General features: G+C 44.2%; 1 protein-coding gene and 1 long non-coding RNA gene across 3 annotated transcripts in view; one reads left to right on the plus strand and one right to left on the minus strand.

The window, feature by feature from the left end:
• Nucleotides 1-8021, minus strand: part of LOC143976053 (uncharacterized) — a 56842-nt gene extending 48821 nt beyond the window's left edge. The window contains exons 1-2 of the long non-coding RNA XR_013272477.1: nucleotides 7908-8021; nucleotides 5309-5429 (exon numbers count right to left, since the gene is read on the minus strand). This is a non-coding gene — a long non-coding RNA (uncharacterized LOC143976053). The remainder of the gene's footprint in view (nucleotides 1-5308; nucleotides 5430-7907) is intronic.
• The window catches only part of GNG7 (G protein subunit gamma 7), a 356098-nt gene that overhangs the window by 123249 nt on the left and 219727 nt on the right, over nucleotides 1-13122 (plus strand). The window lies entirely within an intron of this gene.

The raw sequence follows: 13122 nt of genomic DNA on the forward strand, positions 1-13122 counted from the left end.
ACAATACTTCATGATGCTACAGACTGGTCTTTCTTGCATGATAGAAAATTTGTGTGGAATTACCCTATAACACGCCTAGCCAATCAAAGTAAGCCACTCACATTTATTCCATAGTGCATAAAATACATCCAATTAAAACTTTCCTTAGTGATGAATATGCAGCTGCCTGTGAATAGTGCCATTGGACCAAAAGGTAATTCTGTTACTATTTAAAAAAGCAATGTTAAAGCACTCCATGGAAAAAACTTTGAGGATGTAATTTCTGCCATTGGAAACTAACTTTTTGGTACTGAATGTTAACGGGTCCATCCCAGTGTTGTCATTATTTACCATACTTTGTGCATGTGAAATCTCTGGAGGCTAGAGTTATTTCTCTGTATTCAGATTTGTCAGATAGATTACATCCTTTTCTTAAAAAACATGGTTTGTTGTGTGGAATAGAATTATAACCATGGGTTTATGGGTGGGTATTGAAGTCAAAATGCCCCCTCCTACATGTCCTTTTACCACCCATAAAAGGTAATGCTTATCTTAGGGCTACCATGTTTGCCCCAGCAGGCTGCAGGCAGATATCAGTTCAGGAGCGTTCATTCTCCCCAGGCCCCTCAACAGAAAACTCAGCCCATGCCCCTTCCTATTTCACTGTAATGCTCTGCAGTGCCAGGTGTGCCCTAACCCTGGTACCTGTTACTGCTGTACTAGTTAAAGCCTCTTCTAAACCATGCTTTAGCCACAAAGGTTGGAAGTGAGCCCTAGATATATAGTATCTAACAAAAGTGAGTACACCCCTCAAATTTTTGTAAATATTTTATTATATCTTTTCATGTGACAACACTAAAGAAATTATACTTTGCTACAATGTAAAGTAGTGAGTGTACAGCTTGTATACCAATGTAAATTTGCTGCCCCCTCAAAATAACTCAACACACAGCCATTAATTTCTAAACTGATAGCAACAAAAGTAAGTACACCCCTAAGTGAAAATGTCCAAATTGGACCCAATTATCCATTTTCCTTCCCTGGTGTCATGTAACTTGTTAGTGTTACAAGTGTGTTAAATTTGGTATTATCGCTCTCACTCTTTCATACTGGTCACTGGAAGTTCCTCATGGCAGAGAACTCTCTGAGGATCTGAAAAAAATAATTGTTGCTCTACGTAAAGATGGCCTAGGCTAGAAAAGCTCACCAAGACCCTGAAACTGAGCTGCAGCACGGTGGCCTAGACAATATAGCAGTTTAACAGGACAGGTTTAACTCAGAACAGGCCTTGCCATAGTCGACCAAAGAAGTTGAGTGCATGTGCTCAGTGTCATATGCAGAAGTTGTCTTTGGGAAACAGACGTGAGTGCTGCTAGCATTGCTGCAGAGGTTGAAGGGGTGGGGGGGGGGGTCAGCCTGTCAGTGCTCAGACCATACGCCGCACACTGCATCAAATTGGTCTGCATGGCTGTCATCCCAGAAGGAAGCCTCTTCTTAAAATGATGCACAAGAAAGCTCACAGTTTGCTGAAGACAAGCAAACTAAGGACATGGATTACTGGAACCATGTCCTGTGGTCTGATGAGACCAAGATAAACGTATTTGGTTCAGATGGTGTCAAGCGTGTGTGGGGGTAACCAGGTGAGGAGTACAAAGGCAAGTGTGTCTTGCCTACAGTCAAGCATGGTGGTGGGAGTATCATGGTCTGGGGCTGCATGAGTGCTGCCAACACTGGGGAGCTACAATTCTTTGAGGGAACCATGAATGCCAACATGTACTGTGACATACTGAAGCCGAACAGGATCCCCTGCCTTCGGAGACTGGACCGCAGGGCAGTATTTCAACATAATAACGACCCAAACACATTTCCAAGAGAACCACTCCTTGTTAAAGAAGCCGAGGGTAAAGGTGATGGACTGGCCAAGCATGTCTCCAGACCTAAATCCTATTGAGCATCTGTGGGGCATCTTCAAACAGAAGGTGGAAAAGTGCCAGGTCTCTCTCATCCACAAGCTCCATGATGTCGTCATGGAGGAGTGGAAGAGGACTCCAGTGGCAACCTGTGAAGTTCTGGTGAACTCCATGCCCAAGAGGGTTAAGGCATTGCTGGAAAATAATGGTGGCCACACAAAATATTGACACTTTGGGCCCAATTTGGACATTTTCACTTAGGGGTGTACTCACTTTTGTTGCCAGCGGTTTAGACATTAATGGCTGTGTGTTGAGTTATTTTGAGGAGACAGCAAATTTACACTGTTATACAAGCTGTACACTCACTACTTTACATTGTAACAAAGTGTAATTTGATATAATAAAATATTTACGAAAATGTGAGGGGTGTAGTCACTTTTGTGAGATACTGTATGACCGGTATCACCTAACCCAAACATGACTAAGGTCACTGCCTTACCTATGAAACAATATCAGCCACCTTGGGTCTGACAATGTGGCCTACAAGTGGGTTTGTCACATGAACTGTATGCCTGCTGCTTGACTATGGTTATGTATAAAGTAGAAAATGAAAAAAAAAAAGTTTTACCAGAGAGTGCTAGAGTGCTACATGCCCACAAAGAAAGCTATGCAGTATAGGAGAGCTCTACATATTACTATAGCACAAAATATATCACCAGGGTCAGGTAACTTGCAATTTTTGTTTTGGTTTTTTGATAGTACAACTGAGACATCATAAGTAATATTGTGTACCACAAGAGGGAGCTCTAGCCTGTAAGTTATGTTTACAGTATTATCATGACATTTAGTGCTCATGGTGTAATTACTCTAGAGTCTAGATGTAAAAATTTGTGTACATTTATTAGGGTGCCTTATACTGCACCTCAATACATTGTTGTTGTTCACCCTGTATAAACATCTCTGGGGAAGCATGTTTATTAAGACTGGCTCTAAAATATTATATGCTGTGAACAGCCATGATCTGCAGAGAAGTGAGGTGAGTGCCTATGAAGATCAAGGGTTCTTGTACTTCTCACTCAAAAAAATAAAAGAGAGAGCAGGAAAAATAAAGCATGATATATAAAGTATCTCACAAACGTGAGTACACCCCTCACATCTTTATGTGACAATACTGAAGAAATTACACTTTGCTACAATGTAAAGTAGTGAGTGTACAGCTTGTATAACAGTGTAAATTTGCTGTCCCTTCAAAATAACTCAACACACAGCCAGTAATGTCTAAACCGCTGGCAACAAAAGCGAGTACACCCCTAAGTGAAAATGTCCAAATTGGGCATAATTAACCATTTTCAAACCCCCGGGGTCATGTGACTCATTGGTGTTACATGGTCTCAAGTGTGAATGGGAAGCAGATGTTTTAAATTGGGTATTGTCGCTCTCACTCTCTCATACTGGTCACTGGAAGTTCAACATGGCACCTCATGGCAAAGAACTCTCTGAGGATCTGAAAAAAAGAATTGTTGCTAGATGGCCTAGGCTATAAGAAGATTGCCAAGACCCTGAAACTGAGCTGCAGTACAGTGACCAAGAGCATACAGTGGTTTAACAGGACAGGTTCCACTCAGAACAGGCCTCATCATGGTCGACCAAAGAAGTTGAGTGCACGTGCTCAGCATCATATCCAGAGGTTGTCCTTGGGAAATAGAGGCATGAGTGCTGCCAGCATTGCTGCAGAGGTTGAAGGGGTGGGGGGTCAGCCTGTCAGTGCTCAGACCATATGCCGTATCAGGGGTGTTGCTAGGTCTACAAAAGATCTGGGGCTAGAGCCCATTCCAGTGTAGTAAAAAAAAGTCATACACATGTATATGCAGTAATATACGTGTATGTGTATATATCCCCAGAGAGCCCCCCACTTACATCAGGGTCCCCAGAGAGCCTCCCCCTTAAATCAGGGTCCCCAGAGAGCCTCCCCTTGCATTCAGGGTCACCAGAGAGCCCCCCACTTACAATAGGGTCCCCAGAGAGTCTTCCCTCCCCTTGGGGACCCCTGCAGAGACTCTGGGCTATGGGCCCTGGATTCGGGGCTATAGCCCCAAAAGTCAACCCCTAGCAACGTCACTGCGCCGTAAGCTGCATTAAATTGGTCTGCATGGCTGTTGTGCCAGATGGAAGCCGCTTCTAATGATGATGCACAAGAAAGCCCACAAACAGGTTGCTGAAGACGAACAGACTAAGGGCATGTATTACTGTAACTATGTCCTGTGGTCTAATGAGACCAAGATAAACTTATTTGGTTCAGATGGTGTCAAGCATGTGTGGCAGCAACCAGGTGAGGAGTACAAAGACAAGTGTCTCTTGCCTACCGTCAAGCATGGTGGTGGGAGTGTCATGGTCTCGAACTGCATGAGTGCTGCCGTCACTGGGGAGCTCTAGTTCAGTGATGGAACCTCGAATGCCAACATGTACTGTGACATACTGTAGCAGAGCATGACCCCCTCCCTTTGGAGACTGGGCTCCAGGGCAGTATTCCAACATAACAACAACCCCAAACACACCTCCAAGATGACCACTGCCTTGCTAAGGAAGCTGAGGGGCCAAGCAGACCTAAATCCTATTGAGCATTTGTGGGGCATCTTCAAACAGAAGGTGGAAAAGCGCAAGGTCTCTATCATCCACCAGCTCCATGATGTCATCATGGAGGAGTGGAAGAGGATTCCAGTGGCAACCTGTGAAGCTCTGGTGAACTCCATGCCCAAGAGGGTTAAGGCAATGCTGGAAAATAATGGTGGCCACACAAAATGTTGACACTTTGGGCCCAATTTGGACATTTTCACTTTGGGATGTACTCACTTTTGTTGCCAGCAGTTTAGACATTAATGGCTGTGTGTTGAGTTTTTTGAGGGGACAGCAAATTTACACTGTTATACAAGCTGTACACTCTCTACGTTACATTGTTGTAGGGTCATTTCTTCAGTGTTGTCACATGAAAAAATAATAAAATATTTACAAAATTGTGAGGAGTGTACTCCCTTTTCTGAGATATAGATAATATATATTATCTCAAACACACACGTCTTTCTCTGCAGCCTCAGCTGCACTGGACAGTGAATGAATGGGAAGTGCTCTGTGCTGAGCAGCTGTATTCATTTAGAAAAGGAAGGGGTCAGTAAATTACATATTGGTTGGCCCCTTCCCCCACTCACCATCCTGAAACATCTCCTGCAGCAGCCAGGGAAGAGGAGAGGAAAGGAGGAAAGCCAGTAGCACTGCAGTGGGGGACACAACAAGGGGAGAAGCCTGGGCAGTAAGGGGAATCGGCACAGCACAGAGTGATTAGAGTGTGCCCAGGCACCCCCTGTGCACTCCATAGGTTGGCATTAAAAAAAACACTAGGCTTTTTTTGAACAGTAAAAGCATACCTGGATACACAGCACCACTCAAAACCTCTGCCTCCTGATATTCATGGACCATTCAGATGCTGGCTCCTTGCAATTCATCTTTGCTCTCTCAAGGTTCCTAACGCTATCCTTGTGAGCAAGCCTGTTGGGCGTGAAACACGATTAGGAAGTGTGGTTATTTTGGTGGAGCAATATGGATTTAAAATAGTCAGTGTTCATTGAGAGAGTAAAGTTCCACTTTAACCATTTTATCCATTTTTGCACACATGTACAAATCTTCATTTTCGGCAATAAAATTACCTAAACCCCTACAACATTATATATTTTCTGAAAACAGAGGCCTTGAAGAATAAAAAGATTTATGTTTATTAAACGCAAATTTTTAGGAAAATTTTATTTTAGTTCAATCATACACGTTATTGGTAAAATACAAAAGATGAGGTTGTGATGAGTAAATAGATACCAAACATGCCACTGTTTCAAACTGCGTGCGTCCGTGACAGCAAAAAATGATGGTACCCAAAAATCACCATAGGCGATTCTTTAACCACTTGACCACTGGGCACTTAAACACCCTTAATAACCAGACCAATTTTCAGCTTTTGGTGCTCTCACATTTTGAATGACAATTACTCAGTCATGCAACACTGGACCTATATGAAATTTTTGTCCTTTTTTTCACACAAATGGAGCTTTCTTTTGGTGGTATTTAATCACCTCTCGGTTTTTAATTTTTTGTGCTATAAAAGAAAAAAGACCCGAAAATTCTGCGAAAAAATGAATTTTTCTTCATTTCTGTTATAAAATTTAGCAGATTAGTAATTTTTTCTTCATAAATTTTGGCCAAAATTTATACTACTACATATCTTTGGTAAAAATAAGTACAAATTGGTGGATATTATTTGGTCTTTGTGAAAGTTATAGAGTCCACAAGCTATGGTGCCAATATCTGAAAATTTATCACACCTGAAGGACTGACGGCCTATTTCAATTCTTGAGACCCTAACATGCCAGAAAAGTACAAATACCCCCCAAATGACACCTTTTTGGGAAGAAGACATTCCAATGTATTTAGTAAGAGGCATGATGAGTTTTTTGAAGTTGTCATTTTTCCCCACAATTCTTTGCAAAATGAAGATTTTTTTTCCTTTTTTTTTTTTTCCACAAAATCGTCATATTATCAGGTTATTTCTCACACACAGCATATGCATACCACAAATTACACCCCAAAACACATTCTGCTATTACTCCCGAGTACGGCGATACTACATGTGTGAGACTTTTACACAGTGTGGCCACATACAGAGGCCTAACATGCAGGGAGCGCCATCAGGCGTTCTGGAGCACCCAGGACAATTCTGACATTTCTCTCCTACATGTAAAAATCATAATTTATTTGCTGGAAAATTACAGAGAACCCCAAAACATTATATATATTTTTTTAGCAAAGACCCTGGAGAATACAATGGTGGTCGTTGCAAATTTTTATCTCACACGGTATTTGCGCAGCAATTTTTCAAACACGTTTTTTTGGGGGAAAAAACAGTTTTGTGCTTAAAAAAACAAAAAAAAACAGTAAAGTTAGCCCAATTTTTGCATAAAGTGAAAGATGAAGTTATGCTGAGTAAATAGATATCGAACATGTCACTCTTCAAAATTGCACATGCCCGTGGAATGGCGCCAAACGTCGCTACTTAAAAAATCCCCATAGGCGACGCTTTACATTTTTTTTACTGGTTACATGTTTTGAGTTACAGAGGAGGTCTAGGGCTAGAATTATTGCTCTCGCTCTAACGTTTGCGGCGATACCTCACATGTGTGGTTTGAACACCGTTTTCATATGTGGGCGGGGCTTACGTATGCGTTCGCTTCTGCATGCGAGCACATGGGGACAGGGGCGCTTTAAATTTTATTTTTATTTTTTCATGACAGGGTATTGCAGAGTAATGGGGGGTACTGCAGAGTAATGGCAGGGTACTGCAGAGTATTGGCAGGGAATTGAGGGGTTAAATTCGGTGAGCAGCGATGTGGGCACTGCAGATGCAGCCCACAGCGCTGCTAACACCGATCTCTTTCCCCTCCGCTGTACCGATCGGTACAGAGAGGGGGAGGGAGGAACCGGCGTCATAATATGACGCCGGTTTCTTTACAAGTGATCACTCCGTCATTTGACGGAGCGATCACGTGGTAAACGGCCGCGACGAGCGGCCGTTTACCGTGATTCGTGATGCACCGGGTCCACTGGACCCGGCGCTCACGGATTATCTCGTGTGCGCGCCCCAGGGGGCGCGCGAGAGCAGAATTCTGGGAGGCCGTTAATTAACGGCCTCTCAGAGTTAAACAACCGCCCTGAAGCCGTTAATCGGCAATGGGCAGTTGTTAAGTGGTTAAAAGCTTTTACAGTTTATTACTAGGAGCTCTTGTGCTAGAATTATTGCTTTCACTCTGATGTTTGCAGTGATATGTCACACATGTGATGCAACCATGGTTTACATATGCGTTTGCGTGTGCGGGGCAACGGGGTTATGACAATTTTTTTTAAACGTTTTAAATAAATTTTATTATATTTTTAATACTTTTTGTATTGTATTTATTTATTTTTACTTTGAAAAAAAAATACCTTATGACAGCATTGGGCAGGTGACAGGTACTCTTTATGAAGACATTAAGGGTCCCACAGGTCGGCTTGGTTAGATGTGTCCTCTGTCTGTACCAGCCAGGAAATGGTGCATCTGACACTGGAAGTGACAAAATTATTGCATCAGTTTTCATTGTTTGCTTGTGGAATCAAGGCATGGCTACTACAGGCATTAGCTTGTGATTGTGAGTTCACTCTTTGGATGTACATAGTACATCCAAGGAGCTGAACTGGTTAGGCAGCTACAAAAGTAGAAATATTTCTTAGGGCCCCAGTCACACGTAAGTGTTTTTCTACTTGTTTCTATACACCTGCCTACTCAAAATCTCAGACTTTCTAATTTTCCCTGTTCACACTACTATGTCAAGTTACCCTACGCTCTATGGCATGCTCTATGGCATTCACTCAAAATATACTCAAAAGCTTTTTTTCTGTTTCAATAGTTTTTATTCAGTTTTAACCATTGGATAATATGCAAAAGTTCTGCCCACACAGAGGCTAGCATTGAAGTTGGAATAGGTATTAACTCATAAGAAAGGCAAAAATAAAGTGATACAACTAGAAAAAATGCAACAGTAGTAAATTTAAGTGTGAATGATACTGCCAGGATCCAGGGTCCCAGAGAGGATCCCCATAACTATCGGGGCACCCCCCTAAAGCCACTCAAAACCCAAAAGGTGGTGAAATGTACAGCCAAAACTGAACATGGAAAGAGGAGCAGAAAATAGAAGAAAGTTAGGCAGACAGGTGAAGCTAAAGAGAGGGAGGTCACTACCGAGTAGGGAGCTAGAGAAGGGATAGGGGAGTCTAGGAAAGAAAGGGAAGGCCAGAAACCAGAAGATGGGGAAAAGGGAAGGTGTTGTGTTACACTATGTGATTTATTATGCTCTGTGTCTTTAAGATTTGTTCCCTCTGAACTCTCTCTCCCACCGTAGTTCTGTATATTCTCCTCCCCTTCCTCTCTCTGAGTCATTGTGCCCAGTATACCTCATGCTGTAAAATCTTTTTCTTTTTCACAAGAAAATGCTGTAACATCTTTACATGTGGCTTACAACTTCAACGTTTTTCTACCTATGAATATTCATCATTAAATGGAACATTCAAGAGGATTGATCGTCTGTCTTTCAATACAATGAGTTTATTCATTGACTTAAGCTGTCTGAAGTGATGCAAGGGATAAATAGATCACCAGGTCATGTAAGCTCTATGTGAAGCTGAAGATAAAGTTATTGCCTTGTAGTTGAGTCAGAACAGAAGGGCTCGGGAACATCCGGACCTTCCATCACAGGCGGCCCAAGCTAGCTGGGGGGAGGGTAGGAAAGGCATATGACAGCCATGTTTCCCAAATTTTCAGGAATTTGCCATGAGTGTCCCTGGCGGATGTTCGACATCTGTTCTCTAAGCATCAACGCAGTCATGCGATCTTTCACCCCCTGAAAAGGGACAGATGGCTTTTTCCAGGTTTGGGCAATAATTCGATTTTTATAACAGCTTACCTGTAAAATTATTTTCTTTTGAAGTACATCACGGGACACAGAGCCATAGCAATTATATAGTCCACCTTCAGGTGCTGGACACTGGCAGAGCCTAAACAGGAAGTTGCCTCTTTATATAACCCCTCCTATACCAGGAGTATCTCAGTTTTGTAGCAAAGCAATACACGTGTATACTAGAAAGAGGGGCGGGACCTCTGTTTCCCATGATATACTTCAAAAGAAAAGGATTTTACAGGTAAGCTGTTATAAAAATCCTATTTTCTTTAATCGTACATCACGGGGCCCAGAGCCATAGTAATTACTTTGTGGGATGTCCCAGAGCAATGCCAACTGAGGGGAGGGAGACACAACAAAAGTAGGGCACCATGAGATCAGAGGACTTATACTGCTGCCTGCAGTACACAGCTCCCAAAAGGCGACATCGTCATGTCTTTTTACATCCACCTGATAGAATCTGGTAAATGTATGGATTGAAGACCAAGTTGCAGCCTTGCAGATTTGAGCCATTGGAGGCTTGGTGATGCACTGCCCACAAAATACTAACAGCTCTAGAGGAGCGTGCTTTTATTTGAGAGGGTAGAAACTACCTCTTTAAACCATAAGCTTGAACGATTACTTGTCGAATCGATTTAGAAATAGTAGATTTTGATACTGCCTGTCCAGCTGCCTGTCCTTTTTGCCTTCAGGCAGCACAAACAAAACATCTGTTTTCCGAATCTGAGCATGATTGATTCTACGAATCTGAGAATGATTCTACCTTTGATCTATTTCTTGGGGTGCAACCCCTGGTTTCACACCATGAGACATATGCTTCCCAGACTCCATAATATATAATTATGGAGGCCGACTCCCTTGCATTAACCAAGGTAGAAACCACTGAACCTGACAGCCCACGCTTCTTCAAAGTGTGGGTCTCAATAGCCAAACCGTTAAATTTAGAGTTTGTAAAGTAGGATGGAATACCGGACCTTGCAAGAGAAGATCTGACCGTGGTGGTAGGGTCCATGGGGCCCCTACTGCCATCTTTACGATCTCTGCATACCAAGATTTGGTGGGGGCTACATGAATCATCCACTTCCCTTCCTGCTTGATCCTGCAAAGAAGTCATGGACGCAGGCAGAACAGGAGGGAATGCATAAATCAGTGAGAACCGATTCCACTGGAATAGCAAGGCATCTGTTCTGCATGCTATTGAATCCTTTGTTCTTGACACAACTAGAGCTTGAACCCTTTGTTCCAAGCCTATAGGATACTGTTTTGCAGCAGTTTTGAATGAAACTGAGCATAAGGAACGGCCTTGAATGAAGCCACCATCTTTTCCAAAAACCTCATGCAAAGCTTAATAGAAGAATGTATCTTGCTTCGACCACCTGAATCAGTTCCTTTATGGCACTGATCTTTGCCTGGGGCAAGAATACCCTTTTCTGAGTGTATGATCAGACCCAAGTATTTTAGCCTTCTTCATGGTTTTAAAGGAGATTTCCTCTAGGTTGAGAATCCAACCTAGATATTCCAGGTAGTTGAATGTGGTGACCATACTTTGGTCTAAGTGGGCTACTGACTGGTCTATGAAGATCGTCTAGGTAAACCATAATCGTTATACCTTGGACCTTTATTCTGGCTATAAGAGGGGCCAGAACCTTTGTAAACACTCAAGGTGCAGTAGCTAGACCAAAAAGCAGAGATACATTCTAAAAATGAAGATTTTCCACCTTGAAAAGTAGATATTACTACTGAGCAAGCAAATAGGTATATGAAGGTATGCATCTGTGATGTCGATTGACACCAGAAGTTCTCCTCCTTGTAGGATGGAGATAACCGATTGGATTGACTCCATGCGAAAAAAAGAGTGGTTATATTCAGGAATTGAATTTAGATTTTTGAGATCCAGAATGTCCATTTCGGATTTGGCACCATGAAAAATAGATTTGAACCAAACCTTAACCTCTGCTCTTACATGGGGGCCACCATGATCACTTTTTGCCAAAAGATGGTCCAGTGCTTGAGAGAAAGACTTCTTTTTCTCTGGATCCTTAGGAACATTTGAGCTGAGAAAACGAGGAGACAGGAACTCTTATGCCGCGTACACATGATCAAACAAGCGGGTGGAAAAGTCCGGCAAACTGAAGTCCGCCAAACAATCCCCCCGTGTGCAGCCTCCGGCATACTTTTTTGACCCGAAAGTACAGCGGACTTAGAATGTAGTTTTACACTCCAATCCGGCCGTGTGTATGCCAGTCCGCCATACTCTTGAAATGAGCAGACTTTTCCCGCCCGGAGAAAAGTCCGCTCATTTCAAACGGGTCTCCAGGTCGCCGGCCCCGCCGCCTGGTATGGACTTAAAGGCGAAAAAAATCGGCGTGGGGGTCCCCCCAGGTCCACATCAGACCCTTGTCCGAGCACGCTACCCGGCCGGCCAGGAAAGGGGGGGGATGAGCGGCCCCCCTCCTAAGCCGTACCAGGCCGCGTGCCCTCAACATGGGGGGTGCCTTGGGGAAGGGGGGCCGCGCGGCCCTCCCACCCCAAAGCACCTTGTCCCCATGTTGATAAGGACAAGGGCCTCTTCCAGACAACCCTGGCCGTTGGTTGTCGGGGTCTGTGGGCGGGGGGCTTATCGGAATCCAGGAGCCCCCTTTAATAAGGGGGCCCCGGATACCGGCCCCCCACCCTATGTGAATGAGTATGGGGTACAATGTACCCCTACCCATTCACCTGTAAAATAAAGTACAAAAAAAACACAACACTCAAGATAAAATAGTTTATTGCACAGCTCCGGGGGTCTTCCGTCTTCGGGGGTCTTCTCGCCGGACTCCTCCGCTATCTTCTTGTAGCTCTTTTACTAGCGGAGGAGCCCGGCTTTCTTCCTCACCGCTGGCCTCTTCTCCCGACTTCGGGGGTCTTGTCCCCCTCTTCGGTTCTTCTGCCGGGCCACCGCTCCTTCTTCTAGCTCTTTTACAGGCGGTGGCCCGGTCTTCTGTCGTCGCCGCTGCCGCCGCCTTCCGTTCTTCTGTTCTTCTCTTCTTCTTCTTTTTCTTCAGAAGATGTTGCCTCGCCGAGTCCTCCGCTCACAATTACGGGGACTGGGCACGCGGCGACTTATATAGGGACAAGGGGCGGGGTCTTCGGTGGATGTCACATGGGTTGATGTCACATGGTGAAAGTCCCAGCATCCTCCGGGACTGTGACATCGTAAGGGGCGGGGTCACCATGTGACATCAACCCATGTGACATCCACCGAAGACCCCGCCCCTTGTCCCTATATAAGTCGCCACGTGCCCGGTCCACGTCATTGTGAGCGGAGGACTCGGCGAGGCAACATCTTGTGAAGAAGAAGAAGAAGAAGAGAAGAAGAGAAGAACGGAAGAACGGAAGGCGGCAGCGGCGACAGAAGACCGGGCCACCGCCTGTAAAAGAGCTAGAAGAAGGCGCGGTGGCCCGGCAGAAGAACCGAAGAAGAGGGGGACAAGACCCCCGAATTTGGAAGAAGAGGCCGACGGCGAGGAAGAAAACCGGGCTCCTCCGTTAGTAAAAGAGCTACAAGAAGATAGTGGAGGAGTCCGGCGAGAAGACCCCCGAAGACGGAAGACCCCCGGAGCTGTGCAATAAACTATTTTATCTTGTGTGTTGTGTTTTTTTTGTACTTTATTTTACAGGTGAATGGGTAGGGGTACATTGTACCCCATACTCATTCACATAGGGTG

This window comes from Lithobates pipiens, unplaced genomic scaffold (genome assembly GCF_037356315.1).
Source record: "Lithobates pipiens isolate NorthernLeopardFrog02 unplaced genomic scaffold, aLitPip1_a1.2 Scaffold_13, whole genome shotgun sequence".
NCBI classification, from domain to species: domain Eukaryota; kingdom Metazoa; phylum Chordata; class Amphibia; order Anura; family Ranidae; genus Lithobates; species Lithobates pipiens.